Source organism: Myxocyprinus asiaticus, chromosome 34, assembly GCF_019703515.2.
Source record: "Myxocyprinus asiaticus isolate MX2 ecotype Aquarium Trade chromosome 34, UBuf_Myxa_2, whole genome shotgun sequence".
Classification (NCBI taxonomy): Eukaryota; Metazoa; Chordata; class Actinopteri; order Cypriniformes; family Catostomidae; genus Myxocyprinus; species Myxocyprinus asiaticus.
In genome coordinates, this window is record NC_059377.1 from 42,671,276 (window position 1) to 42,677,660 (window position 6,385).

Sequence of the window (6,385 nt, forward strand, 5' to 3'; positions counted from 1 at the left end):
GGTGAGTATTGATGCTGACTATCACACCTGGAGTCGTGAGTTTGAATCCAGGGCGTGCTGAGTGACTCCAGCCAGGTCTCCTAAGCAACCAAATTGGCCCGGTTGCTAGGGAAGGTAGAGTCACATGGGGTAACCTCCTCGTGGTCGCTATAATGTGGTTCTCACTCTCGGTGGGGCGTGTGGTGAGTTGTGCGTGGATGCCGCAGAGAATAGCGTGAAGCCTCCACACACGCTATGTCTCCGCGGTAACGCGCTCAACAAGCCACATGATAAGATGCGCAGATTGACGTTCTCAGACGGATTGAGGCGAGTCACTACACCACCACGAGGGCAATTGGGAATTGGGCATTCCAAATTGGGGAGAAAAAAAAAAAAAGGTTGTACTGATTAACAGTTAATGCATTATGAACTTACACGAACAATAGTATTTTGATAAATTAACATTAACAAACATTAATGAATGCTGTAAAGTTAGCTCATGTTAACTAATGTGTTACCTAAATAAATGCATATTCTGCATATAATTCTGCATCAAATAAATGAATGCACAGACAGTAAAGATCGTCTTTACAGACAGAAAACTTTTAAATGTCACAAGACGTTGTGGAATAACATTCAGTAACATTCTGTGAAGAAGTCAATAAAAATGGTATTAATCAATATGAATAAAAAGCTGTCTAAACATGTCATGCTTTGCACAGAACTCTCCAGCACACTGTCACATGACAACTACAAAGCGTCTCTTGAATTTCATGTTGCATTTATGCATACACAGACTTACCCCTTTGAGAATTCATTACCATACACACACACACTCACACACACTCGTTACCCAGAATATCACACACGACATTTACAGGTGTTAAAAGATACAGTACATATTAAAAAAACAGCGTGAAATTCCTCTGATAAGCGAGTGTCTTCCAGGCTGCCTGCTTAAAATGAGAGAGAGAGAGAATTCTCGTCTGGTTTTTTGGCCGTGTTTGTTAAAGCGAGTCGAGTCTTAAGAGAAAGTGCTAAAATATACAGTGAGAGAAAATGAGAGGGAGTGATGGGGGGTGGAGAGACAGAGAGAAATACAGAAATGCAGAATTAACGTCCAAAGAACGTTTGTACAACCTCTGCACAACAAAATAACTGTGGCACCAGTAGGTGTGTGTGTGTGTTTCTTTAGCTATTTCAGTAACACTTTCATATATGGTTACTTTAGTTAACATGAACTTACAATTGTATTTTTAGGCATTAACAGGCATTAATAAATACTGTAAAAAGTTCATAGTTCATAATACATAATGCATTTACTAATGTTAACAAATACAAGCTTATTATAAAGTGCTTCCGCTATTTCTCTAGTTTGGGAACAAAATTGTCTTCACATCTAAATCTGACAAAACCTCCTTTTTGGGACATTTGAGGACAAAATGCAAATCTACTCCCTAAGAAAACAAAACTCAGTATTGCGATTGAATGGAGAGCAGATGGAGACTAAAGCTGGTGTTTCACCTGAGAAAAACGTCTCAAACCGTGTTCAGAAAAGGTCTCAATATGAACTCATCCAATTCTTCCGAGAGCAAATGATCTGAGATCTGATATCTGATAAAGCTCTATACTCTTACGTCAACAACTGACTCATTTGTGTGCTTTTACTTCTTAGAAATAGGCCTAATTTAGTAGAAACATCTGAGACATCAACCTCAATGAGGTCTCCTGAGCTATGAAAGAGCTCCGCAAAACATCTTACGGACCCCGTTAGAGGACAGGGAGAAAAATAACCAACTATGGTATCTGTAGTACAGCTACACTTACATTACCATATTTACCATGGTTTTACTACAGTAACCATATTTTAACCATCATATTTGTAGTAAAATCACAGCTAAAAAGCTAAAAGCTTAAAAATGGTAATAAAAATCATAATCACACTGCCAAAATTTGTGGTACAATATGGTTTTCAAAACCATGATTCCTACCAAAGTTTTACTACAGTAAAACCATGGTTAATATTGGTCGAGGCATGTTGTTTTGGTAGGAGACATGGTTTTAAAAGCACAAATTATCCATAGTGGAACTATAGTAAAATTGTAGTAACCATGTTTGTTTTTTGGGAGAATGACTATTACCATAGTTTGGGTTCTTTCTGTATTATTACTATATTATTTTACTACAAATACTATGGTAAAAATATTGTTACTGAAGTAAAACCATGTTACATGTTCATAAGGGATGGATAAAGCTATTGCGAGGAAAATAAACCCCTCCCTGTCCTCTAAGGGGCTCTGTAACATCTTAACAGCATCTGTGGCAAATTCCTTCTGGTCTCTATTACTGAGTACTAACCCAGCTAACACTAACATTAACCGGCTAACTAATCTAACAGAAGTCTCTGTGACCTCTTTCACAAAGGTTGCTTGATGTCGAATCATCATTTGCAGTAAAAACGCAGTTTTACACTCCATAGAAATGTTTTATTACATATTAATTAAATATGCACATAATTTACAATGTACTATTTACAAGTATTAGCATTGATATGTAGAACAAGATCTAAAACGGTGCTGTCTCTTTAAGACTACTGGCAGCAGTTCAGCCAGTGAGCGCATATTAACGAAAGAGAACACACATGGTTTATTTATTGCATCCCTGCTGTGTTTGATTAGAATTAATGTTTCTTTTTTGTTGTTTTCGGTAAACAACCTGTAAAGAAAAGAAAGGGTATTAAAAGAGACATTATTCACTGAGCCCGTTTACATGTACACTAATACGCTAATATTACTCTCTAAAATAAGCTTGTTTTTTTATTATTATTATTAAATTGCTTTTGTGATTTTCTCCCCTTTCTTCCCCAATTTGGATGAAAGTCCTCGTGGTGGCGTAGTGACTCGCCTCAATCCGGGTGGCGGAGGACGAATCTCAGTTGCCTCCGTGTCTGAGACCATCAACCCGCGCATCTTATCACGTGACTTGTTGAGCGCGTTACCGCGGAGACGTAGCGTGTGTGGAGGCGCACGCTATTCTCTGCGGCATCCACGCGCAACTCACCACGCACCTCACCGAGAGCGAGAACCACATTATAGCGACCACGAGGAGGTTACCCCATGTGACTCTACCCTCCCTAGCAACCAGGCCAATTTGGTTGCTTAGGAGACCTGGCTGGAGTCACTCAGCACGCCCTGGATTCAAACTCACGACTCCAGTGGTGGTAGTCAGCGTCAATACTCGCTGAGCTACCCAGGCCCCTAAAATAAGCTTATTTTAAAAATCTGACAAGGCAAAAAAATCCACGTTTACATGACATTTGAAATAATCGCATATTCTCTACTTTTGACATCAAACTGTGAAGAGGCATGTGCTCAACACGTGCACACATTGGATGAGCCGGTAAGAACAGTGGGTAAGGTGTTTAAAAATCTACCTGTTTCGATTGGGTTATTCATAAGCCATTTATGGCCTTTACGCCGATAATGGAATGGAGTTTATTGCGCTTACATGACCACACGCGTTGCTGGCTTAATCGTGTAAGAATGTGCATGTAAATGCGTTCTATGACAAAGTGATTACGTGGATCTCGTCTTTGGACATACATTACATGGGACGAATCAAACCAATCTTTTACTCTCAACACACAGTGGAAAGATCTCCGTGACAAACTTTGCACAAAGCAAAAGATAGATTTTCGGATTGTTCAAATGAAGATCGCAATTAACTAAAAATCCCTAATTTTAATATTTTCACTTCAGGCCATACATGTGGTTTTGTTAGGTTCAACGTTGAAAAACCCAATTCTTTTTCACGTACCACCGGTTGGGAATCACTGGTCTAAGAGACCTGATTTCAGTCAAAAATCACATTTTGACCTAATGTGAGGTTACTTGTACAGCAGAATACCTTTAAAAAACGAAAATGCAGTAACTACGCCAACACTGAAACTGAGGAAAAATGGCTTCAAAGTTCCTTACTTTTTACGTGGATTTTTAACTGCAATTTTCCCACTCTATGGGGGGGCATTGCCTACCTAGATTTTCTTCATGCCCCCCCCAATACAATTCTGAATTGACAACTACTTGCCTACCCTAAAGATCCCTCCCCCCGAAGGATGCATTGAAATACCGTCCCCGCTCACTCATAACCCAATTTTGACCAAATGTATAGTTATCTAATTATAATTATAATTTAATTATAATAATTAATTATAATTTAAAATTTATAATTATAAAACTAAAATTATCAATTATTTTTGATCTCTCATTAAAAATCATTCACCCCTTCCTCCAGCATTAATGTTCCACCTCGAGTCTTTCTGTTCTCCCTCGTTCTCCTTCAGAAAACTAATGGAGCAGAAAGACAAACAGCAATCACAACACACACTCAATAGAAAGAGTCACCGCTGGGCCGCTCTCAACATATTCAATGGCACTTTTCTCTCTCTGTCGAGTGCTCTGTGGATCTGAGCTCTCTCTGTCCGTCTTTTGTCCCTCACCCTGATGTTGACTACAGGGGCCCAGAGGCTATGCTAATTAATGGCCCCGCTCTCGGGCCCCCAGACCAGCCTCAGATCCAGTGTAATGAAGAGATTAAGTGGCTGTATTAAAACCTATTTAACATCTAGCACTTGCCCTGTTTCAATACGTATTAAAGAGCTCTTTAAACAGAGTGGTGGTCTCAATTAACACACACAAAGGCTAACGCGCAGAAAACGTTAGGGGGGGAGGGGGGGTAAGCATCTGCCCAACGTGCTCAGAGAAAGAGAGAGACTATGTGCTGCATGGCCTCCGGCGATGACATCAGCAATCACAGGGTCAGAAAGAGATTTGTACAAGTATTTACATGACATGTATGTTTGTGTTTTAATGTCTTTATCGTAAAGCTGCGAACATTATAGTCAAGTTATTTATCGTCATTTTTCATATGCGATATAAGTTACGCTGAGTTTTAAATGGCGTACTACCCATACTGCTCTTACTACTTCTGCCATGTCTGTTTATGACTGTCACGACTGTTAAGTCAGAGCTTTCATAGAATTTCGAGTTTACAACTTATGTTTACTTAAGTTCTGCGATGACCTGAACACCTTTTACAAGTCGGAATCTCAGAATTACGGTAATTCTGACAAAATGTGAATGCACCATTAAATCAAAAAGATTATTTCAAGTTTTATTATAAATACTGAAACAAGTTCTAATAATACATTGTGCAGAGTACAAGCACAGAGCCATATGATAATGCTAATTATAATGCTAGTAGCTAATTGCTACATTAACAATACAGTTTAAATTAATCTAATCTAATACTAGCTCTAATACTAGTCCAAATGACAAAGGCTATCTTTATTATCAACTAGTCAAGTCAAATTATTCAAGCTATTATCATCAGACCTACGAGTTCTAATACTAGTTAGCTTAAATACTAGCTGTAATGCTAGCATCAACCGTAATGATATCTTCTTCTTTTTGTAGCTAGGAACTTTATACTAAATCTGACCCATACTAGTCAAATTGTACAGGTACAAAAAGATGAGTTAAACCAACAAGATTAGCTCTAATACATGTTTTAATATAAAAACTAAAACTAGTTCTAATGATATTTTTTATTGTGCAGAAATACAACCATAGCAAAAAATCTAAACTAGCCGCAAATTTGCAGCAAATTAGCCACTTGTTATTTTCACATCCAAATGAGCATTTGATTCGCCACAAATGTTTGCCAGAAGTTTGCAGCTCTTTGCCGGTAGTGGTGAACCTCCAGCAAACCTTTGGCAACAATGGACAATTCACCACAAGTTTGCCACAAAGCTCATTTGCATGTGAAAATATATCAGTGGCGAATTTGCAGCAAATTTGCCTTAGCTTAAATACTAGTTGTTAGACTAGCATCAACCATGCTGATTTCTTTATATTAAAGCTAGGACCTTTATACCAAATCTGACCTATACTAGTGAAGTTAAACCATTCAAGTATTTGTCATAATTGTACAGGTACAACAAGATTAGTTAAACCAACGAGATCCTAATTCATGTTTTAATATAAATCCTAAAACTAGTTCTAATAATAGTCATTGTGCAGAAATACAAGCTAACTGTAATGCTAGTAGCTAATTTGCCACATTGAAAATAAAGTTTAATTTAATCTAATCTAATACTTGTTCTAATACTAGCGCTAATACTAGTACCAATCAGATATCAACTAGTCAAGTCATACCAGTCAGGCTACTTATTGTCAGATGAGTAAAAGATTAGTTTTGATACTTCAAATACTACTTAGCTGTAATACTAGTGCTAATACTAGCTTTAATACTAGTACTCATGACATAGACAAGCTTTATAATCTAATATCTACTAGTCAAGTCAGACTAGTCAAGCTATTAATGTCAAACCTAGTAGTACGAGTTC